This window comes from Mesoplodon mirus (genome assembly GCF_964341445.2).
Source record: "Mesoplodon mirus genome assembly, chromosome: 12".
NCBI classification, from domain to species: Eukaryota; Metazoa; Chordata; class Mammalia; order Artiodactyla; family Ziphiidae; genus Mesoplodon; species Mesoplodon mirus.
In genome coordinates this window covers 25,632,348-25,660,233 of record NC_138988.1, presented here as the reverse complement: position 1 = coordinate 25,660,233, position 27,886 = coordinate 25,632,348, and the positions used below count along the sequence as shown (strand labels likewise).

General features: G+C 42.6%; 1 protein-coding gene across 3 annotated transcripts in view; it reads right to left on the bottom strand.

Moving 5' to 3' along the window:
• The window catches only part of PRICKLE2 (prickle planar cell polarity protein 2), a 345,342-nt gene that overhangs the window by 250,074 nt on the left and 67,382 nt on the right, over positions 1 to 27,886 (bottom strand). Inside the window, exon 1 of one of the 3 annotated variants that reach the window (XM_082639438.1) lies at positions 12,913 to 12,928. The exons of the other annotated variants lie outside the window; for them this stretch is intronic. The gene's annotated coding sequence lies outside the window, so the exon portion shown is untranslated. Of the gene's footprint in view, positions 1 to 12,912; positions 12,929 to 27,886 lie in introns of those variants that run through there. 3 annotated transcript variants of the gene reach the window in all.

The window sequence follows — 27,886 nt, the reverse complement described above, 5'->3', positions numbered from 1 at the left end:
CCTCTTCCTCCCCACCCCACCCCTACACCTTCGCATCAACCCTCTTAAGTTCTTTTGAAGAAAGCAACACCATTTTCCCCTCTTGGTCTTTAATCTGTCACTAATTGGGATCAGTATTTTCCAGTTACATAAAGAGCGCCTATGTGGCTTTATAACATATGCTGACAAATCATTTGGCAAACGCTTTCTTTTGTTGCAACAAACTGCACTATGGAGAACCGTAGCACTGGCAACCAAATATGTACACTCTTAACGAAGCCACGGAGATAAGAAATCCATCTCAGTGCTGACTGCAGGCTCTGGGGAGCCAGAGTCCAATGCAAAAGGAAAATAGTGATCTATTATGTAGGATAGATGTTTGCTGGAATGGTTTCCAGATGGATCCAGGAGGCTCCAGAAGAGAGGGTTACTGAAGAATTATGCAAGGTTCACGTAGAGGGTGCCGTTATGTCACAATTTATTCTGGAGGAATCTGCCCCAGCTTTATCAGTGTAGTTAAGACTTTATAGATGGGCTCCTAAAGTAGGACAGCGCATCAGATCGACGGACAGTAAGAGATGAGGAGCACTCTGGAGAAGAGACAGCGCTCCATCTATTAACTCAACGATGATGATGGAGAATCCACAATATGTCAGGCACTGTTCCAGGCCCTTGGGCTTAGAGAATAAAACAAAGATCCTTGCCCTTACATTTGCTGCAGGGTGGGAGGGGGTAGACAGACAAAACATAGGCCAAAAAAAAAAATGCATTGTGTTAGAAAGTGGTTAAGTGCTTTGCATAAAAGAAAAACATCTCTAGAGAGATGGGGAAACCCAGAGAGGAATGTGCTCATTTGAAATAGATTGTCCAAGGAGACCAAACAAAGACTTCAGGGAGGTAAAGGCGTTCCAGGCAAAAGGGACATGCGACGCAAAGGTCCTGAGGCAGGAGCAGACACAGCATGTTCAAGGAAGAGAAAGGACGCAATGTGGCTGGAGTGGTGAGCCTGAGAGAGTGCAGTGGTTTATGAGACTCATAAGGGCTGAGAAGAGCTAACGGTGGGGGCAAAGGGCTGCTGATCACGTGCTGACGTAAGGCCCTTGAAGAGCTTTGGGTTTTAGACTGAGGGTGATGGGAGAGCCCACCTGGAAGGTTTTCCAAAGATCCCTGGAGGCTAGGATGGAAGTGATGCTATCACTAGGAGGCAGGCAAGAACTGAGAGTGACCAGAATTGGGACGGTGGTGGGAAGAGATCAGAGTCTGCCTATTGTGAAGGCAGAGCCTCCGGCACTGCCTGGTGGGCTGAGTGGGAGAGGTAAAAGAAGAGTCAAAGGTGACTCGAAGCTTTTGGCCTGAGAAGTAGGATGAATGGAACTGGCATCAGCGGAGGTGGCAAAAGCTGCAGCTGGAACGGGGAGAAGACCAGAAATTCACCTTTGGACATGTCAACTCAAGACGTCTACTAGTCATCCAAGAAGAGAGAGCCACTGAGAGGGTCCCTGAATACAGAAGTCTGTGTCCTGGGAGAAGTCTGGACTAGAGACTCAAGGCTCCATGTTTGGGGCAGACTGAGTACATGGAGCCACAGGAAGGGCGAGCTCACCACCATAGCTGCCACTGTACATACAAAGCCCCCAGATCCAGAAAGAATTTCTGATTCTCCTCACTGTCCAGATCTGCATCAGAACACCCTGTAAACAAACACCACAACAGACAGAAGTGGAGAAGCAGCAAACTCCTGTCCCCCCTCCCCCCGCCCAAATCACAAATCGGCTGAGAATCAATGAAATGGAGTTAGGAGAAAGCGTGTGCGAACCTTTCAGAGAGAACAGGGTGGATGCCTCCTGATTATTTTGAAAATTATATGGTGCTTCTAGAGAAGGAAGATAGTGAGAAAAAACAGCATGAGGTCCAGAGCCCCAGTGTGCAGTCAAAACAGGCAAAACAACCAGTTACCTGCATTAAATCCTCCCTTTACTAATCTTAACTGAAGTCACATTTCCTGCGCCTACTAAGTGTTCAGGTCTCCCCTTGAGAAAGCTCTCAGCCCTCCGCCCCGCTCTCTGGAGCTTACAGAAGTCACCTGGGAAATATCTACCTTTCTAATGCCAGAAGCACTTTATTTATACTTCTCATAAAGCTCTTCTCGTCACATTTTTATAGATTGATGGGTGTCTAATTTGTCTTGTTTCAGGGAGATGTTAAGGCAGCTTAAGAGGATACATCAAATACAAGATGACATAAATTAAAAATAGGAGCAAAAGGAAAAGAAAAATGAGGACGGGGACATGAAATGGATCCAAGAATGAGGCGAAACTGCATACCAAGAAGACGTATGGGCCACAAATTTTGGCTCTAAATTTGTAGCAGCTGATGTGGAAAAGGAAAAATCATATAATTACACAACTCTCTGTGTCCAAAAAGTAAAATCAGTCCAAGTGCTCTGGAAAAATTAAAACATTCCCATGGGTCCTAGATTACATCCCTCTATCTTCTTCTCTTCAGATACCCAGCTCGTCCTGTCTACAGGAGCTATTCAACACATGTCTGTGGACATGTGAATGAATACACAGGCAAATAAAGTCATTCACCCATTCACTCATCATTCATTCATTCTCTCATCCCACCAGTATTTCCTGAGCACCATCTATGTGGTAAGCACTGAACTAGGTTCTAGAGACAGGTTGGTGAATAAAAGAAACAGTTGCTTCCCCTATGGTTCTTACAGTACAGTGAAAGGATGTGAGAAAATACAAGTAAACCAATAAACAAAATGACAGACTGTCTCATGCTAGGAAGAGAACAGACAGGAGGCTGAGATTAAAATAATGGGGAGTAAGTACAGATGCTGAATGGGTGTGGTCAGGTAAAACCTACCTAAAGAGGTGATGATGGCTGAGACCTGAAGTAAGAAGGAGGTAGCTATGTGAAGAGTCATCAGGAGCTTCAGAATGAGCCTGTGCAAAGGTCCTGAGGTAGAAAAGAACTCAACACAACTGAAGTACAGCCAAATGAGGTCAGAGATCACAGTGGCTCAAACACGGTAGACAAGGCAGGAAGTGGCATGAGGTGATGCCTGGTGGATCAGACCAGGCAGGCTGTTTAAAGCGAGGGGAGAAGTTGGTTTTATTCTAAATGCTATGAAGAGTTTGAATCTGGGGAAGGATACCCCATGTACATTTGAAAGATCACTCTGGCTGCACCTTAGAGAACAGACAGGAAGGCAGGAAGGTCAGTGAAGAGTCTGCTTGTTGTCCGGGCAAGGCATGAACTAGAGGAGAAAAATAGAAAAAAGTCGGGAGGGGAAGGTTACAAACAGCCTTAAGAGGATCTGGACTTATCAGGATTTGGCAAGTAGATAATTAGGAAGGAAATTCACAAAGGGAGGAATCAAAACCGGCCCAAGGTTTCCAGGGCAGAAGTGGTGATGATGACAATGAACACAGTGGCAATGACGCCAGCTAACGGAAACTGAGGTCTCGTCTTTGCTGGGCTCTGTGCTAAGCACTTGGTTTGAATTATCTACGCCATCCTCTCAACAACTCTGCGTGGTCGGCACTATTATTATTAACCCCACTTTACACATGAGAAGAAACACAGATATGAAACGTCCAAGATCCAAGTTTCACGCTTTGAAGAATTAAGATCGTGATGAGAATGGTATGTATGTGTGTTTAACACAGTTGTCTGGCACCCCCCAAACTTCCTGAATTAGAACCCAGAGGTGGGGCGCAAGCATTCGTCTTTTTCAGAAGCTGCGGGGGTCACTCAGTGCAGTAGTAACTTGGGCACCCTCTGGCCGCTGAAGAGTCATAGAACCATGGCATGCTGTCTGCCCAAGTTTCCAGCAGCAAAAAGTTATATTCAAAGTACAGTTAATTGCTGACAAACTGGGACTAATTATTCCTTGTTTTTGTTTTTTGCCTTCATCAAGGTCTTAAGTGCTAAAATTCAGCCAACTGCTTCTCGAGTTCTTTTAGCTGCGTGGTGGTGGGGGGCGGGGTGGGAAGAAAGGGGCCAGAACCGCAGGGAAGAAAGATGAAACACTCGGCCAACTGTTCCAGAATCTCTCTTAGAAGCTCAGATCAGAAGTGGAGCTTGCAGCATATTCAAGGGTAAACTTGCAAGGTGAAGACTGTTTCCCAAATTTAGAAGTCATACTTCAGACGGTTCCAGATCAGTGGCTTTCTAGGTTTTACCAGTCTCCAAGAGAGGCAACTCTATCACCTGCTCCGGCAATGAACCTCTGTCCGATACCTTTGTCTGACAGTTCCCTGTCATATCTAACTTAAATCCCAAGAGCTGTTATTTAAACTCATTTCCTTTTCAACTGTTAGTGGATATTCAAAAGAGTTGGACTTGATCTTCTTTGAACAATCCCTCACGTGGAATAAAATTAAATACTTTTCTGGGTTAGTTAGAGTACATAAACTCAGCAAAAAAAGAAAAAAAGGAAAAGGAAAATAATTACTCTCAATTTTCATTCCCAAGAGTTGTCTTCCAGAGAAATATAAATTGATTTATCACATACATATGTTAGCATCTGGAGGGAAACTAAGAACTATAATTATGATTAGAATTGTTGAATTTTGGAGCTTGGGGAGAAGAGAACAAAAAAAGGCATATATATTAACCACCCACTATAATTTAATTAGGTTTTCTCATTTCAGAGTACCAGTCATCCTACAGGAAGGGATCAACATGCCCTTCTGCAAATAGGTGAGAGAATCAAAGATGAGAACGTTTTTAAGACACAGTCACAATACCTACTGAGCAAGTGACAGAACACAAATTCCAAGACAGATCTAGTGGGAATTTACAGCCGCAGTTCTCCAGCAGGGGGCAATTTTGCTCCCCAGGGACATTAGGAAAAGGGATGTCTGGAGACATTTTTGGTCATGCTACTGGGAAGAGCGGGGGTTGCTGCTGGCTTCTAGAGGGTCATCTAGAAACCTGCTAAACATCCCACAATGCACAGGACAGGCTCCACAGCAAAGAACTTTCTGACCCAAAATGTCAACGGGGCTAAGGTTGAGAAACTCGGCCTTGGAGAATTCTCCAGTGAAATCCTTCACTCCTGACAGATTGAAAAATGAAAGCACAAAGATTCAGGTGCAGAAAAATGTTTATACTTCTCAACTTAATAACTCGTTTGATTATCATCTTGAGCTACCCAGAGAGAGCTTACCTTCCTACGAAAGAAAAAATCTGATTCAGTTTGTTTGACATTTCATAGATCCAGTGAAAGTTCTTTTCAAAACTGTTCAAAGTATGATTCATTTCCTTCCAAGGCCAGAGTGAAACCTTGCTTTGAACGTGCTCAACTATTACTCTCTAGTTCTTAAAGGAACAGGCTAGATTCAATTATGAAAATGTCAAGTGTTGCTACCTGGGAAATTCTTCACCCGGTGCCATTAAGAGCCAGCGGTCCAGAACCAGATGGTCTGCAACTGAATCCCAGCTCCACCATTTATTAATTGCATAACCTTGGGCAACTTACTTTAAACTCCTTGTGCCTCATTTTCCTAATCTGAAAAATGGGGATGATTAAAGATCGAACTTCGTAGGGTTTATTGTGAGGATTAAAGGAGTAAAATGCTTGGTACAATGCCTGGTGTTGAGTATTTGTTGTTGTCATTATTGTGATGATTACTGGTATTATTCTTATTCCCTTGGTGACAGAAGAGAATGGCAGGAAGTTTTGAACTTGAGAAAGATTTTATGAATAAACAGAAATTTAAAAAGATGTAAATTGTTCCCAAATTCAACTTTGGGTATTACAGTTTCTTAAACTTAGAAAGCAAAAAATCCCCAGATGGATCACAGATACAACAGGCCCTTTGCACCTCCTCCAAGGGCTAAATGTGCCAACAAATGTCTAAATAAACAAATGAACTCCCTGAGCACTTACTGTGCTCTGAGCACTACGCGATACCTCACATCACGACACCTCAGTTATTGTTTCTAATGCCACGAAGTAGGTACTTTTTTATATCTTCCTTTTACCAATGGGGAAAGCAACATTTACCAAGATTAAGGCCCAGGCCCAAGGGGACTCAGCCAGTTTACAGCAGCACCTGAACTTGAATGCAGGTGCATTTGACTCTAATCTGAGTGCTTAACCATTGAGTTATATCGCCTCTGCCTGTCTTTTAACCTGGGAACAAAAGCACAGTGGGACCTGAGGATGCACAGTGGTGAATCAGTTTCCCTCTAATGGACTTGAGCAACATACACCATTCTTGAATTTTTTTTTTTTTTTGGGCTGCCGCATTTTCTATCTTGGCTGTCCACTAAGTGCTAGAGCTTGAGGAAGCCTAAATAAAGCACATGCATCCAAGGACACCTGCTGAGATGCCTTCTGGAGAGCATCTGGTCTGCCTGGGCCCTGGAGAACAAAGCCACATTCATTTTGGAGGCTCCAGAATAACATCGCTTATACAAACGGTGGCTCCTGGGAGACTGCCTGCATGGGAGTGCTTAGCCCATGGCCGAGAGAGATGGCTCGGATAACCTGCACCCCTTCTCCCAAGTCCAGGTGTTTCCAGCAGTGGGGAATTCTGCTCCCCACAGGAAAGCCCACACCACCACCCCTTTTCAGCTCTCCCGGTGACACCGCTATGGATGAACATCTGATGTTTAAAGCCAAGGTTGTAGGGACTTGGCAGTCCTGGCCCGGAATCCTAGAAGGACACTCTTAAAAAGCAGAACTGGCCTTGGAGCACTTTCACAAGTTGGAACTGGTGTGTCTTCCAGCCACTGCTGAGTACACAGGTCACAGAGCATCTGCAAATTCCGTGGGGTTCTAGGAAACTCACAAATTCTAAGTACAATTTCCAAAGCACATAGCTGATGCCAGGCTCAGATGCCAAGACTGAAAAAGTATGGAAAGAACAGGGTATTTCTGTTTCCAGATGGCACATAAAACAGTGGAATGGAGTTTGAAGGAGACATTCTCTGGCACAGAACCTTTTCTGTCTTTTCAGCACAACACAGGATGAGGGCTCGAGAGGCCCCAAACACTGTTAAATGGGTATTGCTCCCTCTATCTTATACTATATTCTTATTATTTTATTGTTTTGAAATAACTTCTCTAATTATATGCTCAATGCTTAAAACTCAAAAAGAAAATACCCAAAGGCACAGATTCATATAACATAAAAATCATGCATAATCCTACCGCCAGGATCACCCCTCTTAATATTTCAGTTTATATTTATTTCTAGTAATTTTTCCAGGAACACATTAAAACAAAAAAAAATGGTTTAAATGACACCTTCTATAATGTAGGCTTTCCCCATTTAAGAGCATATCACTGACTCTTATTCTTTTAAATATATTGTCATACATATAGTTTCTTTAGGTATTTAAAATAATCCTCTGATCTGCACACATTAGGACACAGAGAGCAAGTAGTAATAAGGCAACCTGGCCTAGCAGCCACAGATAACACTTAAATAAATGGGTGTGGCTCTGCTGGAACAAAACTTTATGGGTACTGAAATTTGAATTTCGCATAATTTTCAGGTGCCACAAAATATTATCCTTGTTTTTATTTTTTCTAGCCATTAACAAATATAAAAACCATTCTTAGCTTACAGATGTTACAAAAAGAGGTACTGGGCCAGATATGGTCCTTAAATCACTGGTTCTGACCCCTGACCAAGAATACTGATATATCTGTTTTTGTTCCTAAATGCATCTTTCTTTATAATCCTTTTGTTGTTCTTTCTTGAACTATGGAACAATTGGCCAATGCCAGTGATACTTTCATGTCTTAATGGAATGATAGCAAATGACTGAAGAGACTTCAAAAAATTAGCCAGACATTGGGGCCAACAACTGAAAAAATATGAGCTGAGGAGACATAATTCCACAAGCTAATGCTGGCTGAACACTTACCATGTGCCAGGTGCCAAGCTAAGGGCTAAAGATTTAATCCACATATTAGTAAGGTTAGGAGACGTCATGCCATGACAATAAATAAGCCCAGGAGCTCATTGCTTATGATCCCACAGGTTGAGCAGCCCCTCTTGCTGCATGGCCACGGCTGCGGCTCTGCCCCATGGTTTCCATTCCTGAATGCAGGCTGATGGAGCAGTTTTTATCAGGAGCATTGCCAGTATTATGGCAAAGGGTAAGGAAAACAAGACAAACCAGGCTGGAAAGTGACACATGTCCTTTCACTCAAAATCCACTAGGTGAAGCACATTAAAATGTCATGCTGGAGATCAATAGGACAGATATATAAATTCCTCTGGGGGTGTAGGGGAGGCAAATACTTGTGAAAATAATAGAGTCTACAACAGTAACTTACTGTATCCTCATAACAATCTCTTGAGACATAAATTATTTTCCCCATTACAGATGTAGAAGCTGAAACCCAGAGAGTTAAGTTTGCTAAGGTCACATAGCTAATATACAGAAGTGGCATGTGACCCCAGATGGTCTAACTTCAGAATTTATACTCAAATCTCTAGACTCGCCTTCTTTCTGCAAACACCGGACAGATGTACTAACGCGAAAGTCATCTACCAATAGCTATTTACCCAGATAGGTAACTATTCCATTGACCAAAATGAGGGGACCATGACCCCAGTATGTTAGACATCATGACAAAGGTTATCTAAGCTATGCCTACCAGACACTGAGGAAGATAGGCTCCTTCCTGGAGGTAAAGGTAGTTAACTGACCCAAACAGATAAGACTTGGAATACCATCATTTCATAAACAAAATCAATGAAATAGAACTCAAATGCATTTGGAGTAATTTTGTTTTAAAACAAGAATGCCCTAACTTTTACAATGAAAGGACACTGGCATATCCAAAGAAATATATAACAAATTCACTTTTTATTGTGATGGCATTTTGGGGAGCTCTGCATGAACCAAATATCGGACAAAAGAAGAACAAAGAGCAAAGAGAAACCCACCACAGACCTGCAGCTGGGTGGTACATGCCTCCAACTATCATAACAAAGAATGCCTGATGAGTCATCATTAGGACCAACACCCCAAACTTTATAGACATCTAATGATCTCATGTAGTCCTACAGGAAACATCTCACTGTTTTTGCACATTTTTGTTTTCAGACATGGCATTCAGTTACTTCTAAAGTAACTTCTAAAGGGGGAGGCATTTACATCTGTGGCTCTTTGAATTCTATCATTGCTGTGGCTGAACTATAATCATTCAGAAACTGGCTGTCCCGTGTGTGCATTATCCAAAAGGTTGAATTTTTCTCTCAGCCAGAGAGCTAATGTAAGCAAGGGAGGCAGGTCAGACGGGACAAGCAGCGAACCACACAGCAACGCCCCACCTGAAGGGGGCCTCGCTTACTGAGTGACAACCAGCCTTGCAATGCTGTGAGCCCAAAGCAAAACCGCCAATTCGTGAACATTAGCAACTGACCCCATTCTTAAAGAAAACCTATCGAGGCCAACAAACACATCGAGGCAATGCTGCTCATGGCCACCATTTTGTATCACTGTTTTGCGTTACTTGAGGCTTGGGATGTTTTGTGAATTTCACTGATTCTAGTAGTAAAAGAACTGAAAGAACATGCATGAGAGTTAAGAGCTCAAATCTTCAAGTCAGCTAGATCTAGACTCTACGCTTGACCCTGACACTTACCAGCTAGGTGACTTTCCATGACCCCTTAGCCTCTCTAGACCTCTGTAAAATGGGTATAATCCGTATCACCACCTCTCAGGGGAACCATGAGGATTAAGTGTGACAAGGCAGGATACATCATAGGACAGACAATTTTATCAATACACTTATTTTCACCTCTAACTATTTATGGAGCTATTAAAACCTCTTCCTACATCTCCAAAAAGATCCTCGTGAGGTGACGTGATCAGGTACACAACCACAACTCATGGAAGCCTTAGCTATGGCCAAGAGAAGCATGCTAACCCAAGGGATACCAGCAGAACAAGAATTGGTTCCTTCTCGTAGAAAGTTCAGAAGATCTCCACATAACTCATAGTAGGCCACAAAATCAATGGAATTAAGGGACTTCGGAGACCATTTTTCTTTGTTTCTTCATCTTTTGTTGTTTTCTTCCAGTTCTACTGAGGTGTAACTGACATACAGCACTGTATAAGTTTATTGTGTATAGCACAATGATGGGACTTACGTATATCGTGAAATGATGATCACTATAAGTTTGGTGAACATCCACCATCTCACAGATACAAAATCAAAGAGGCAGAAAAAAATGTTTTCCTTGTGATGAGAACTCTTACGATTTACTCTCTTAACTTTCATGTGTGACATGCAGCAGGGTTAACTATCTTTATCACGCTGTGCGTTATATCCCTAGGACTTACTTATAACTGGAGCTTTGCACCTTTTGACCCCCTTCGTTCCACTCCCCCTCCTAGCACCCCACCTAACCCCCGCCACTGGGAACCCCAAATCTGATCACTAGAGATGATTTTTCAAACCCCTAACTTATGGATGAGGAAACTGAGTGAGGCCCGAGCAGTTGAGGGTCATCCAAGGTTACAGCAAGACCCACAGGCCGGATGAACATTTCATAAGCTGTTTTGATATGACACAACAACTTCCCCTCCGTACTACCAGGTACCACCTAGGTGACATCTACAGTCTGCACTGAGAACTAAAATCATGGATCCACCTAACTCTCGATTTCAAAACCACACTTGTCTGGCATGTTCAAGACAATCACCTGAAACGAAGGTGTGACACAAAGAGTTCACTGGGACAACTTTCCCTCCCTTCCTCCCTTATTTTAAAAATATATCCCACTCTCAAAATAAAAAAGTCACTTTGTGTAGCTCCTGCATTTTTAAGATCCATTGTTTGTAGATTTCCCTTGGCATGTTCACGGCATCTCTAGCACCATTTCATATAGTCTTTTTCAAGGTATCGTGAGTCCATAGTGTTCATGAGACCATGAAATTATGACAGAAGGAAGAGGAGGATTTCTCCATCTTTCTCCTTCTGGCCAGCAAGTTCAAATTGTGGGAAGCACAGGTGGGCTCATTAGTCCTCATTGGTAGAAACTCACACTCCACTGACAGCCCGGAGGAAGCAGCTCTCAATACTGTCATCAACTGATGTATATGTAAAAATAAAAATACTTCTAAGACAAATACAACTGTAGTAAGTCAGTGCTGATATATAATTGGCACTTAATATTAATTGGTTAAATAAATGCTGAACAGAGCAGAATTGAACAAGCTAAGTATACACAGAAGTTGTTTTTTAAAAAAGGTGAAGAAAATTCCACTACCCAGACATAATAATCACTAACATTCTGATATAAATCCTTTGTCCTTTTTTCTTACATGTATGTATTATTTGAAAAAATGAGAAGCAAACTAAATACACAACTTTTACTTATCAATATATCATAAGCATTTCCCATATCATAAAAATCTTAGTAAACATCAGTCTTAAAGGATACTATTTCAACAGAGTAATATTCCAACCCATTGCTAGAATGTTCCCTAACCTTACTACTAGATATTTATTTCCAATTTGCATTTATGAAAATAAACATTGTTATAAATACCCAGGTAATACACTTTCTTCTTTTTTTAAAAAAAAATTATTTCCTTAGTAAAAATTCCTGGAATTTCACTGAGTCAAAGGGCGTGAATATTTTTCAGGCTTTTCATAATATCTTGCCAGAGATTTTGAACCAATGTGTATTCCCAAGAGCAGTATATGAAAGTGCCTATCACCCAGCACCCTTCAACATTAAGTACTGGAATCTCATAAAAAGGCTTTGTTACTTAATTGGTAAAATGCTATCTCATTTTTGTTTTAATTTCTACTGCTTACTGCAGATGAGCTGAACTTCTAAAGTCTCCTTTTGCCACATGCATTCAGCTTCTGTGCACTTTCTGTTCATATCATTTGCCCATCTAGAAGGTACTTTAAAAGCGAACAGTCATAATTCGTGAAAAAGAGAACAGGGTCTACCCTCGCCCTTTAATTTTTTTTTTCCCCTTACTTCATCTTCTTACTGCTGACATAACACTAATAAGTGAACATTAATGGCAGAGAATCCATTCCCACCCAGAGAAGAAAGACCTGCCTCTTCCTTCCCATTGAGGACACAATTACTGCTGGACTGCTTGCCCTCTGCTGTCCTTCCCCTCACCCCTTAGTAGCCAGAGTCCACAGATGCCAGTGGGACAAGGAAGCTACAAGGGCTCCGAGAGGGACGGAAACTGAATTCCTGCAAGAGGCACCACTAAGAACCACCTCCAATAACAACTTTCAATTAGAAGAAACATTAGAGATCTGTCAAAACCGATTTCAGCATCCATCACTTCCCCTAATCTGCTTCTCAAGAGGCATGGAAACTGCTGCTGCAAGTTGCTGGCACACACCATGCTGATATGCCCACTGAGCAAGACACCTCAGGAAGCTTCTCATGAAACATGACAGCAACTGAGCACGGAGGAGGTCGCTGGTGGGAGGAGGAAAGGACCACCCTGCAACAGAGCTGGGCATTAATCTTGGGAAATATTTCTGTTTGGGGGAAATTAACTAGGCACAGAGTGAGTACTTGAGCTCTGCAAAATCACAGAAACATGGTGTTCCAGAGGCAGTAGAATAAAGAATCCAAAGTTCAACATGCAAGATTAAATTAGAGACCTGCACTAGCATTTATAAAATCCATCTAGCAACACCCCTCAAAACAAACATCTTCACTGTGAATGATAAACAAGAAGGGACTGTTTTTCGCAGCATGGCTGGGATGGACTGGACAAGCTCTGCAACAACTGAATCTAAGCTAATTTGCCTTGAAGGGTCTACTGTTCTCTGGAGTGAAAATCAACAGGGACTTTCCTTCACTTTGGTGTGAATGTTATTAACAAAAGCCTATTTATCCTATTTGATTTTTTAAATTCATAAACCTAATACCACAAAACATTAATTGAGCTTACCTTACCTTGCAGGCACTGTGTCATAAAGAGACAGGTAAGTACTGGATCAGGGCCACCAATCACCATGCTGCTACAGTCCCTCTGTACCTAGATGTCACCAGCCAATGTGGTGGGCGTTTGGGTGAGGCTGAAATGAAACAGAATTTCCCTTGTACCGTCTGCACTTGGATACTTACAGAGCTGACCAAAGATCAGCCTTTAGGGGAAGTAATCAAATCCAGTGATCAAGCTAACTGGCATCGGCAGTCAGGCAGACAGGACTGGATTTAATTCCCAGCTCTGTGCTAACGGGTTGTATGACAACGGGCAAGTTACTTATCCACTCTTCAAGCAAATAAGCTGTTAGCAAATGAGTTCACATCAGACTATCTGAATAGCACCTGGGACATGGAAAGGATTGAATAAATTATTATTATTACATTTTCTCAATTTTATAATAAACACTTAATGTCCATAAACAGATGAATGGATAAAGAAGATGTGGTATATATACACAAGGGAATACTACTCAGCCATAATAAAGAATGAAATAATGCCATCTGCAGCAACATGGATGGACCTAGAGATTATTATACTAAGTGAAGTAAGTCAGAGAAAGACAAATATTATATGATATCACCTATATGTGGAATCTAATAAAAAAATAGTACAAATGAACTTATTTACAAAACAGAAACAGACTCACATAGAAAACAAACATATGGTTAGCGAAGGGGAAGGGGAGGGAGGGATAAATTAGGCGTATGGGATTAACAGATACACACTACCATATATAAAATAAACAACAAGGATTTACTGTATGGCTCAGGGAGCTATATTCAATACCTATAATGGAAAAGAATCGGAAAATAAAGAACACAGATATATACATATACATGTAGAACTGAATCACTTTGCTGTACAGTTGAAATTAACACAATATTGTAAATCAACTATATGTCAATAAGATAAATAAATAAAATAAACACTTATTCAAACTCAAGCTACCCCTTGAAGGTTCAATTGTGAAGATTAAATAAAACTTGTAAAATATTCATCACGGTACCTGGCCAAGAGTAAGTGCTCAATAATGGCAGCTATTATTTTTAATTAATGAAAAGCTTCAGAATTTAAAAAAACTGTATATAGTATTAACTGTATTTCATATTCTGTAAAGAGAACTGTATGTATATTAAAAAGCTTCAGAATTTAAAAAGAACTGGATATAGAACAGTTCTAATCCTGAATTTACTATCACTCACCCTGTGACTTTATTTCAACTTTCATTTGAGAATCTGGCATTTGTGAGCAAATGCTTAGGATGTCACACAGGTCATTTAAAACTATGGTATCAGTTGTTTAAAACAAAGTCAAAACCACATTTTAAAAGAAATAAGAAGGAAAACAAACAGAACTGGTAAGGAAACCTACCATATGCTGAGATGGCTACAGCAAAAGTGGCCAGTTCCCAATGAGAAGAGGAGGTTGACACCATTCCATGCATTGTATCAAACCCAGTCTTGGAGAACCATCATCATGATGGCCCCATGACCTTAAACCCATCCCAGGAGAAACATTATCATGGTGGTTTCTTAACCCAAGAACTTAACGATACTCATAAGCCTGAAAGCTCTTTTCAGAGGGCAGGGGATACAGACTCTGCCTTGCAATTATTGCCAAATTGTGCTCTGAAATGGCTGCAGTAAAGTTTTGCATAAGGAGTCTGAATTTCAACTCTTTATCCCCAAGACCCTAAGAGGGAGACACTAATATATTGCCATTTTCTAGATGAAAAAAACAAAAGCACAGGGAAGTCATATAACTTACTTTTCTCATACAAGCAGGAAGTGGTAATACTGTGAAGCAATATTAGGCTGCCTACATGTGTGAATGCATGTGAATGTGAACGTTTGTGTGCTTTAGGTCAAGTGGAGAGAAGACAGCACAAGTTTCTGTGGTCAATAGGAAGCAGTGAATGCATGGATTCTTTATGTACAAGAAAACATATGCCACACAAGCCACAGGAGCTTCTAGACCAGTGGTTCTCAACCTCTGCTATATACTAGAACCTGTGGAGACCTCTGAAAAATCCCCATGCCCAGGCCACAGTCACACTCTCTGGAGGGAGGTGGGACCCAGGCATCAGTATTTCTTAAAACTCCCTGGTGATTCCAGTGTGCAGCCAAGTTTCAGAAACACCGAGCATAAAGGAATTATTAACGCATCTGCTATTAAATTTGAAACAACCTAAACATCCAATACCCCCCATAATATGGGGGATATTATGCAGGTTTTTAAAATGGTAACTGGTAATACTGGAAGCATGTAGAAATCTTGATGATACAACATCAAGTGAAATGGGCCAGGTTGAATTTTGACTCCAGTGGGCAATGAAAAGCAGAATATTGTCTTTTCTGTGGGTCCTGCATGACCTCAAGAGTTCCAAGCTCAATTCTGCAGCCTACTATCAATTCTACAAGTCAGTGATAATGCTTCCAAAAAATTCTTTTGGTGTTCTTTTTTAAAAATGAAGTATTTATCAAATTTTCCATGAACTATTATTATAAGTGGGTAAAAATACGCATGTGAATTGACACAGGAAAAGGAAATGGGAATATATATACTACTATGGCATGTCACCATACAACATGACATCTCAGTAAGAGCACTAAAGAGAATATATTTACTAAATTTTAGTCAAGCTCATTAGGCAAATGCATCCATAATAATTGTTGCAAGCAAACATCATCAACGGAAGCTAAAATTGGCAGGCAAGAGAACAATGACAAACAGAATATGTGCATCCTCTCAAAGTGTCTCCCCATAAGATATGCATTATTTACAAAGGGAAAAATGGTAACTTTACAGTGGAGAAACCTGGCAGATAGTACCTTAAACAAGTGGTCAAAACTAGCATCACCGATACTAAGACATGTTGATATTATGTACTTCCTGATAAGATGCACTGAAAAGAACACAGCAACACTTCAGTGGTCTTCTAGTCAAAAAAAAGCATACCTCAATCTAATCATGCAAAAATATCAGACTAACCCAAATTGAGGGATACTCAAATAAATGACCAGTTCCATTCAAATATGTCAAAGTCATGAAAAATACAGACTGAGGAATTGTCACAGATTAGGGCTGTAGACAATAAGAGGACATGGAAACCAAATGCAACGTGAGATCCTGGAAAGGATCCAGGACCAGGAAACAAGGACATTAGTGGGAAAGCTGGTGAATTTTGAATAACGTCTGTGGTTGAGTTAATAAAATTGTGTCAATGTTAATTTCCTGGTTGTGATGATTGTACAATGATTTTTTTTAAGGTATCAGCCTTAGGGGAAACTGGGAGAGGGGTACACAGGACTCTTTGTACTAATTCTGCAACTTTCTATAATTTTAGATTATTTCAAAAGAAAAAGCTTTCAAATATTAGTGAAGTTCAGTTGTTTAAAAATAAATATTATTATGAGTGTTAATATTTCCTTCCCTCCCCCACTCAACCCCACGTGTGTATACTTCGGAGATTAAAGAATGGTGTCAAGGAAGGCCGAGGAAGATTATTAAGACCCTTCTGGGTAGAGGAGGTGAGCTGAGCCTTGAAGCTGGGCAGTTTAATTCTTACGCCTGCCCTGAGGGGCATATAAAGAAATGCAGGGACCCAGGCAGGGTGTCTGCCCCCAGCGGGAGTTCGGGTAGGTGGGCACCACCTGAACCAGCTTTTGTGACCCAGGGAGAGCTGCAGCCACCCCCTGCCTCCCCAGGGGACCCTCCAAGACCAGCAGAAATAACTAACCAGAGACTCATGGCCCAATAATGTTCTAACTACAAGCAAGATGTGATGGAAGTTTGGTGCCAATGATCGTGATAACCATCTCCGAAAACAGAAGACCACCCTCTTCCCAGCATGCATCCCCTTCCTCTATTTCCTGTACTATCTCTGAACAAAGCCTGAGGAGTCAGGAGTTGGTTCTTTGGGACATGAGTCCACCTTCTCCCCAGGACTGTTGGCATCCTCAATAAAGCTATCTTTCCTCCTAGTCCCCCCGTACCCCCCAAAAAGAAATGTAAGCCTTTAATAACAGAATGACTTCTGGGCAACTAATTATGTGTAGTCAAAACATCCCTGGGTTTTGAGTCAAAGGTACGGACACAAATGCACATACGTTGGCACCAATACAATATAACTTTGTGATCTTGAGTCAATCACTTACTATCTGTAAAAATGGAGACAAACTTTTTTATTGCACATGATTCTTGGGAGGATAAAGTGAACAGATGTGCATGAAAGCATGCAGTAAGTAGTAAAGTCCTGTTATAAAATGGTTATTAAAATTACCAAGAGTAACAGTAGTATCTACCTAGCCAAGATAATTCTGGTGTTTTCACTCCCAAACCACAACCACAGCATCCTAGCATCTAATGGTACTCATCCCATATGGAAGCAAATCTGTCTTGCCTTCTGCCTGAACTTGGAGCCTGGGGCCACCAGTCTTCGTGTGTGGTCAGTATTAAGCACCATCTGTCCTGAGTTAATATAACTCCTCCTTAGTTTTAACAATGAACACAGGCTGTACTAGTGAAAGCATAAACAGATACAATGTGAAGGAAGACTTTGCCATTCTGTTTATTACTTCGGACGGTGGCATTCACCTCCCAGCTGTTTAGGCATCTAAATTGTGTGATAAAATGTCTTTTGAACACTTTTTACAAGCAATTAGATTCAATCAAGTTCTCTTCTTGCTTAATTCTCCTCAGCAAATGAGATACTAAAAAACCAAGAAGAAGCTGGGCTTTGTTTCAAATCTTTTTTTCCTGCTGCACATACATTCCCCCATAAAAAGCCCTAACAATTGCTATGCTCATTATCTCTGGTGGAGGTCATTTTTCTTATTGCTCATCAGGGTGAGAATATGAGGTGGACAGGAAGCAATTTGTTGTGGGCATCTGGGTTTTAGCCTCCTCCAGAGCCATTCCCGCTTCTGGTAATAGCACCTAGGTTTTCTTCTGAGGAACCAGCCTTCCCCCACTCTCAGTTTATGAGGCTTGAGTAGGCTAGGCAGCTCCCATCCCAGTACCAAGAAGCCAGGATTGGCCAATCAGCAGAGCCCACTGACTTGGCCAGAGAGTTCCAAGATGGGCATGTGCCCCACCTCAGTACAAGGAAAGCCGATCATGTGATTCTTGCAGGAAGGACTGGAAAAAGAGAACTCCCTCTCCCTGGGGTACTGTGTTAACAGGATGTACGGCTGGGGCTGCCGGGAGCCCTCCTGCCACAAGAGGAGGGTTTGTCTGGATGAGAAGGAAAGCAGAGAGAAAGACAGACAGAGAGACGCCCGCTGCAATCATCACACCCCCTCCCCATTTATTAATCAGTTACATGAGCCAATGTTCTTCTTTGTATCACTCACTTTAAGTTAGGTTTCTGTTCACTGCAACCCAGAGTGATGTGATTTTGAAAAAGTGGGAAAATAAACACTGAACACTTCCCTTTGTGAACTAAGATGCTGCCAGCATGGGTCCTCAGGTTTTCAGGGGACAGAGGTGCTTGCCAAGGATCAGCCACAACAATCTCACCCACGTCCCCTTGCAGTCATGAGAGGGATCACTTACAAACCAACTTGCAGGTGTCAAGAGGCATCTGCAACAAGAGAATGTAGATTTTCTGTGTAGGGCTAGCTTATAGCACACACAGCCCCTAAATAACCAGTCCAGCCTCCTCTTCTACCTTCTATTTCCCATGTCTCTGACATGCCAGGCACACAGACCAGCTTTCTCTTCCCTAATTCACAGCATGCTGCTTCATGCTGCCACACGAACGCACTCCCACTCCTCTTCTTGTAATAGGAAAGAACAAATCTGACCCCATATTGCATCTGTTTCTTTTACTTTAACCTTTGGATTCCGTTGCTTTTGCTTCCAGTGAAGAATGCTGTCTATAGCCCGAAATATACAGGGTAGCCCATTTTCAAGGCTCTGACCTTTAAGGGTATAACACTTTTCCATTCATACAGAGATTCAAAGTTGCAGAACAGAGAATAACATTTGTCTTGCTGGAGGTTTTTATAGGAACATCATGACCTGACCTACACGGTCAGCTGCGAGAACAAAGGATTCCTACACCCAGAAGTCTGCAACAATCAAGCACACCCCTCCCTCCCCTTGCCTTTAAAAACGCTTTGCTGAAACCCTTCGTGGAGTCTGGGGTTTTCTGGGCATGAGCCACCCATCTCCTTGCACAGCCCTGCAATAAACTTTTCTCTGCTCTAAACTCCGACATCTCGGTTTGTTTGGCCTCACTCTGCATTGGGCACGTGAACTTGCATGTGGTAACACTCTAAGACCCAGCTCAGAGACCTGCCTTCCAGGCAGCGACTGTGGCCCTAATCGTGCATTCCCATAGTAAGGACACGTTGCAGCAGTCGGTACAGGGTACCATGTGATTTACACTGATGCACACATGTTTTTAGCCTTCCTCCCTCTACGGACGTAGGTTCTGGCTTCGTCAACCTGGTTTTCCATCTCGACCTTATACCCTCCCTGGCCCCCCATCTGAGGTCTGTGGTCTGAAGACAGAAGACGGTTTGCGCTATTTCTCCAGGAGACTAATTCAGGACTTTGTGAAGCTGAATTGAGAGAAAGTGGGGAAAGGAGAAACTGAAGAGATGTAGGGGAGGCGGCCAGCGCAAGAGTGTTTGTCAGGAATTTCTAAGGAGTCTGGAAGAGAAAGATGGAGGGCAACCAGAATGCATGAGGTTAAGTGGATGCGTAGGAAAAATAGGTTTTTTAAAGGACTGTTTTCAAGTACCTTTTCACGATGTTTGTGAGAAGCAAGGAAGGAATGGATGCTTTTTTGAAACTACCTTCAGCTGCCAAAGGGTGTTTCTCTGATGACAACACCTCTCCTAAACACATGGGCTCTGCAGGCTCGCACACACACCCTTCACACATACACGTTCACACAGAATTGTGCACAGCCCATTTCAGGTCCATTTCCCTCCTTAGACTGTAAGTTCACCAAGATCAGGGAGCGCTTCTTGGACTATTACAACGTAGCTCCTAGAGCTCAGCACAAAGCAGCTCCACACACATTCTTTTTCTGGCCAGTGTTTCACCTGCTCCTTGCCACAAGGCTGTGAAGAGAAGGATGTTATAGATGAGGGAAGGACCGTTCCGTCCAAGAGAATAAGGACCCGGAAAAGGCCAAAGAGCCGGTAAGTAGCAGAGATTACCTGTAACAAGGAAGAAGAAAGCTGACCCCATATTGGATCTATTCCTTTAGCTCTAACCTTTGGGATCTGTTGCCTGTGCTTAGTCACGCTGGCTCGGCACCTTTGTAAACGAATGTTGCCTACAGCCTAAAATATACATTACAGCCCATTCTCAAGGCTCTGACCTTTAAAGTATAACACTTACCCATTCATATGAAGATAAAAAGTTGCAGAAAAGAAAATAACAATTGTCTTACTGGAGGTCTATAGGAACACTGTGACCAGACATACTTGGACAGCTGCAAGAACAGAGGATTCCGGCACCAAGAAGTTTGCACCAACTAGCCACACCCCCTCCCTTTTTAGTATAAAGAAAGTCTGAATTCTATTGATTAAGATGATTCTTTGGGACACCACTCTCGCTTTCCTAATAAAGTTGCTATCCTAATAAAGTTGCCCCAACAACTTGATTTATTGGCCTGTGGTGCAGTGAGCAGTATGAGTTTGGACTCGGTAAAACATACCTACAGTTCTACATCAACCTTCCAGTAAAGCATATGGTGATCTTTTACAAATATCCCAGAACCCAGATAGTACTAAATAGCAACATGTGGACCACTGCTGAGTCTCCATCCAAGACTTTCTCAGGCACCATATCTGGGCAGTCTTTCATAGGTTAACCAAGGACGTGGCTTACAGTTTTCTTCTTTTCCTTTTCTTTTTTTGGTTTCAGGATAGAACCTTGTACCGATTTTCAACTTGAGGACAGGTTCTCTTTATTTGTTCCTTCCTTCAGGCAGCAAGAGTGCCAGCACATTAAGAGTTCTGACCAACAGGAGCCCCAAAGTCCGACATAATTCCTGGCACACAGTAGGTGTTCAATAAAGCCTGGATCATTCCAGTGTGTACCTAAGTGCCCATGTGTTCTGTGTAAGAAGTCTCCACTCTTCAAGGGTTTTCCCAAGAAATGACTTTCCTGCCCATTCCCACAAACCATGGCAAAAACTGAAATAGGAGAAAAGAGCCACCAGCTTCCCCAGCACAAAGATGCAAGAAGGAAAGCGGAGTTGTGACACCAGTGGGGTGAGAACCAGACCTCATCTGGGGACTGGCTGTCGTTGTCATGTGGTTTCTGGCCAACCCTTAATAAACGTCAGAGCTGCACTTGATCACCAGTGGTATGTCTTCTTCCAAAACACACTCTTGGACGGAAGGCCAAAGAAGGGTGATTGGGTTTCAGAAAGCCTCTGTCATCCCCCATGATTCAGTTGGGTCCCTCACTGCACAAGAAGTGGCCAGCGGGCTGGGCTGCCTTTCTCAGACCACCACCCAGAGTCAGGCTTCGAGGCCTGCCTAGCCACCCACAGTGCACTGGGGCTGACACTCTGTGCACGGAGGAGATCCAGGACCCTCAGGGTTTCTGCCTAACTCCCCCCCCCCACACTAATATATGCCATAACAACCAGGCCCAAAAGGGGCGGCCCCACATACACATGGTTAACAGTGGCACACCTGTGAATGGTAGGCCAGAAAATGATTTCCACGGTGAAAGGACTTAAAAAAAACTGAAAGCAACCAAAATACTTCAATTTACCTTATGTGTCAGTCAGGGGTCTCCAGAGAAGCAGAACCAGTAGAGTATCTATATATCTATATGTATCTATAGAGAGAGATGTATTTTAAGGAATTGGCTTACACAAATGTAGGGGCTGGCAAGTCTGAAATTCATAGGGCAAGCTGACAATTCCGATGAGGGTCAATACTGCCGTCTTCAGTCTGAAATCTGTAGGACAGGCCGGGAGCCTGGGCGCTTGGGTGGCTTTCTACATGGCAGTCTGGACGCATGAATTTTTCTTTCTCAGTCTTTTCTCTTAAGGCCTTCAAATGACTGCATAAGGCCCAGGCACATCATAGAGGACAATCTGCTTTACTTAAAGTCAAGGGACTGTAAATGTCAATCAGATCTAAAAAATACCATCAGAGCACCATCTACTCTAGTCTTTGACCAAACAACTAGGCACCATAGCCTAGCCGAGTTGAAACAATTAAGTTAACCATTACATCTTAATTCAACATGTATAATTTAGTGGCTTTTAATGTTCTCTGGACTATGGGGACCCTTCCCCTTTTTAGGTTTTTGAGGTATATCATAAAATTCATCCATTTCAGGTATACACATCAAAGATTTTTAGTAAGTTTATCAAGTTACCATGATCCAGTTTTAGGAGACTTTCATCATTCCAATAAGATCACTCGTATATGGGGGTCCTTTTGAAAATCTGATAACTCCAGCCAGATCAAACATGAACCACAGGTTGTTTATGCCTAGCATCCAAGACTTACCAGTGGCAATATTTTTAATAACAACTTGCATATATGCACACTTTGGGATAGAATTCCAGGCATCATATATTCCTGTAAGTTTAACTTAGGTATGTCCAGGTTGAGGCCCCTCAACTAAATAATCTCCAGTCTGGCACTTTCATTCTCAGTCTAACCACTGCAGCATCTAGACCCCCATGACTGAGAAAAATGGATGCTTCTCACTTATAAAACTGCATCCTCCTTCCAACACATCTCTCTGTCTCTAAATGTGTCTACTGCACAACCATCCTCCAACCCCAGGCCAGAGGAAACTTCTAAAATGCAAACTGGCCATGCTTAGAGTCTTTCCAAGGTTTTCCTCATCACATCTGGTATCAGATCCAGAGGTTGGTCCTAAGAGTCTCAATAGTTTATACCCAGCCCTCTCTGCTATGGCTCCTGGCTCTTTTTCTGGCTCTACCTCTGTCTGCTCTGCCTGGCACATCTCACTTTATCAGCCCAAACTGCTCATCCTCCCTGCTCTTCATATGGCTAATTCTACGGAAACAGCTGACGCTCAGGTGGGGTTAGGTAGGTGCAGCTTCCCTCTGTCCTAGATATTCAGCACATTTCTATTATGGAACTTACCATGTCATATTATAACACCAGGCTTCCATCCCTCTTTACCCAACTGCATTGCTCCTTGGAAGCTGCAGGCAGCCGGCCAGCCAACTAGCATTTACTAATCCAGGAAGCAGAGAATCAGGTTAAACCCTTAATCACAGCAACTATATTCTTTCCAGGTCTGACTGTCTGTGGCCATGGAATTTTCCTGAAATGTCCTTTGTGGTAAGGAGTAAATACCACTCTAGGAATTCTCCTAAAGAAATAACAAGTTCAAAAAGACATGAGTACAAACACATCCAGAGGTATGGTTTGGAATCATGAAAGAAGAACTGCAGCAACCTTATTCTTTCATCTGGAAGGGAGGGACCAGTGAGTGTCCAGTTATAGGGATTTGGTTAAATAAATCATGATACACAGGATGCATAAAAGACTACGCTATTATTAAAATGACTGTAGATATGTACTGATATGGGAAGTTATTATAATTTGCCACTTTTTCAACAAATACTAACAGTTATACAGAGGTACACACATTTGATATTTTATATAAACAGACGTACAAATAAACACACGTACGAATATGCACACCCACACATAGTTTAGGAAGCAAAAATTTAACAGTGGTTAGTAGACTTATGAGTGGGTAGGTAGCATTATGAGTGAGCTACGGGTACATTGTGAAATATCTTTTCCCTTATCCCTGTGTTCTAACTACTTACAATGAACACGTGATGCTTGTGAAGAGAGTGCACAGTGGTTAAGAGAAAGGGCCATGTGCAAGCCTAGACTCAGCTACTTCCTAACTACACGACACTGGTAAATAGAATCTCTTCCGGCATCAATTTCCCCATCGGAAGAAAAGGGACCTGCACCCCCAAATCGTGCCTCTCTCAAAGCACTGTGGTGAGGTTTATGTGAGGTGCTTCATCCAGATGCTGGTACTGGCAGCTCTCAAGTAAATCTGCACCTTTTAAACATAAGTAGAGGGGGAAGGGTAAGCTGTGACAAAGCGAAAGAGAGGCATGGACATATATACACTACCAAACGTAAGGTAGATAGATAGTGGGAAGCAGTGGGAAGCAGCCGCAGAGCACAGGGAGATCAGCTCGGTGCTTTGTGACCGCCTGGAGGGGTGGGATGGGGAGGGTGGGAGGGAGGGAGACGCAGGAGGGAAGGGATGTGGGAACAGATGTATATGTATGACTGATTCACTTTGTTATAAAGCAGAAACTAATAAAATAAATAAATAAATAAACAAACATAAGTAGAGTTAAAGAGAGAAACAAATGTGCACATCACGTTCTTTTGGAAGATGTCACCAGAACGCACATTCAAAGCATTGCTCTTTCGCATGTGAAGTGTGAGACAGCCCTGCTGGGTTGGGTAAATGGGTGGGGATGGGGAGCCAACTGCCAAAACACCCACCTTCCCGCGTGATTCCAAACAGCACTAAGGTTCTGTTCTGGAGGCTTCTGTAACACTGCAGGTGAGCCTGTGCTCTGACAAGCAGGTAACCCAGAAGCCATCACTGTCCTCACTCCCCCTGCAAGAAGATTTTGTTTCTCATTAATGTGCCCCAGCAGCTGGGTGTCCAGCAGGTCCAAGGCCCTTGTGCGGCTTTAGGCCACAAGATGCTCATTCCTACCAGCTAGGGAGGGAGACAGGGAGGGGGAGGGATGCTGGAGCGAGAAGAGAACTGAGCGCCCACTACCAGTCTGAAAAAGACAGAAATCGACTGGGTACTTCAAGAATCGATGCTGTCCCTCTGCCCTGTGCCAGCAATGGAGGGGCAAGGAATCTGGTGTAAGGGCCATCACAGTATCTATTTGTCATGCCAGAATAATGAAACCATATTCATCTTCTCTAATAGATTCATTCATTTATTTTGATCATCCAAACTATAGTTGGTTTCCTGCAATGGTTCTCTCTCTTATCAAAACCATATTTTTGCCATATTTTCCTCCACAGTATTCATTACAATAAGCAATTAATAATAAATAAATATATATAATTATTAGTTTACTTCTTTATTGCTATCTCCAATGGCCCAGGGAAACTAGAAATAGAACAACATGTATCCAGGGACATGCATATCCCAGGAAGGATGTTCTTTTTCCTTAAATGACCATGGCATTCAAGGCACCAAATTTTTCATTATAATCCTTCCAACTGTTCCGCTGACACATGTACTAATTGGTTGAGAAGGGGTAACACTGTCCATCCACTTGTCTTCATTCTGCCAAAGGAGAACTATGGTTTCCTATATCCTGACATGAAACTAATCCTCTGATGGCTTTTGTTAAATGTGTGTTGCATTAAGTCCCTTATTTTATTTTTTTAATTAATTTTTATTGGAGTATAGTTGATTTACAGTGTTGTGTTAGTTTCTGCTGTACAGCAAAGTGAATCAGTTATACATAGAGCCACTCTTTTTCAGATTTCCTTCCCATTTAGGTCACCACAGAGCACTGAGCAGAGTTCCCTGTGATATAGGAGGTTCTCATTAGTTATCTCTGATGGCCTTTAAACCGGTTCTAGTTGCCTGCATCAATAGCTGTTGTCATCCTGTCTGCCTTCTTCCTGAATGCAACAAGTTGGATTGGGGGACAGCTGGGGGAGAGGTAACACTGCAATTCAGAATACAAGGTTTTTAAAATTGTACGGTAGCCTTCCTAGAATAAGACTTACTCTAAAACTTCATGTCCCACTACTTAGGAAAGTCTGAATTTGAACTCCAAGTTGTACATTGAAATTCAACAGATATTTAAGGAGTACTGACTGTGTGTGCCAGGCACCGAAAGAGGAGGTGGCCATTTGATCTTGGATAAGACAGATAAGGATGCTGCCTTCATGGAGCTCACATTCTAGTGGGGGTGACAGACAAGAGACAAGGAGACAAATAAATGAACAAAGCCATTTCAGGGGGAGGCAAGTGCAATGACGGAAAGAAACACAGTGAGATGACAGAGCATCTAAAGCGGAGGAGGAGACGTTAAGGAGAGCCCTGGAGGTTGACAAGCAGTGACCACGTGAAGGGCGGGAGAAAGGCAGGCTGGGCAGGGGGACCAGCAGGGCAAAGGCTCTGAGGCAGCCCCAAAGTTGACGTGTTCAAGAAACAGAGAAGCGGCCAGGGTGGCAATTAAATGCAATTAGACCAGATATCAGAGATCATTCCAGATGGACCCAAAGAGTCCAATTCTCCACTGCCTCCGAAAATGAGGGAAAACGACAATAACAGCACCAGTAATGGCAGGTGAGTTCAGTCTGTGCCAAGCATCACGCGAGGCACTGCACGGGCACCGTGTCACCTGACCCACAAAAGTCCTGCGAGGTAGCTGTTATCCTGCCCGTTTTTCAGATGAAGCAACCTAAACCTGGAAGGGTTAGTAACTTGGAACTTTCACATAGCTACTGAGTGGTGGTAGAGCTGGGACTAGAACCCAGACAGTCTGAGTCCCGGGTCCTCCTCTCCCACCGTGAGCCCCACCCTAAACGATGCTTTCTCCTTGGACACACACAGGGGCTAGCTTAGGTCTCACAATAACAGTAACTTGCCCTCACTCATCCATAATCTGGGCAAAACTCAAAACACTTTAGATGAACAAGGCAAAAAGACAAAAGCCATTAGTTCTGATTTTTCTAGCAGCTCTGTGCAAGATTCTGCTCGCCACCCACGTACTCTTTTATTAAGCTATAATAAGCCTCGGATGAACACTGTTGCCATAGGTGAAGCTTACTTTAACATATGGTTGATCGAACCAAAGAAAAACGTGAAAAATGCATTTGAAAAATCCCAATTTGGTTTTGTAAAAAAAAAAACACTGATCGTGTTTCTGGTCTGCTGATGCATTCCACATGTTGGGGTATGGAAACATGTCCAAGGGTCATTTGCTGAACTGATAACAATGGCACTCAGCCCCCATGGAATTTTGCTTTCAGTGTTTGGTTTGATGCAATTTGCAAAAACATAAAGAGGTAACCTGTGGTTTTATCAACTTGGTTAAGGGCGATGTGTTTCTAACTTGAAAGCTAGCTGGGATGTTTCAGCGGGAGGAAGCAGCTACTCAAATACCCTCAAATTGCAGGCTTTTTTCCTCACTCTTAGAGCAGGGGTACTCTTCTAGTAAAGCTTCTCTGCTGGGGCAGGCAAAGCAGCAGGGGCAGAGAAAAAGTAACAAGGAACTGATCCAGTTGAGGCGGGTGAGGGATGGGGAGGCCTCAGAGCTTCCTCGTGGCTATGACTGAAATTAACCAGCAAAGAACGCCTGCTTAATGAGCACGTGGTTTGTGTCAGGCAGTGTCAAGTGGTGGGTGCTTTCTGATGACATGGACGTGTGGGCCTCGTGGGCACTTAGGCTCCCTCTGTTCTAGTCCAAAGATGAAGTGTTTCCCTTGACCAGTCTAGCCCAAGGACATCCATCAGCCACGATTCCCAAACGCTGGCCGTATGCATTCCCCTGTGAGGATATCTGCCTATTTCCAGCCCACAACCAACCACCATTGCAATTTTTACCTTTATGTACACACCACTTATTCTATTTAATATTGTTGAAGCTTATTAATTTATTTTAGTAAGTTTACTCTAACAGGAAACTTTATATTTCCATAGGAAAACCAATACACGTTGCTGGAAATGTAAGCTAATCATTTCTTTAAAAACATACTGAAATGTCCAGAATAGGCAAACCTGTAGTGTTAGGAAATATTTAGATTAGTGGTTGCCAGGGACTGGAGTAAAGGGGAATTGGGGGGATCATGGTGAAGGGGTATGGGGTTTCCTTTTGAAGTAATAAAAATATCTGAAAATTGACTGTGATGTTGGATGCCCAGCTCTGTGAATATACTAAAAG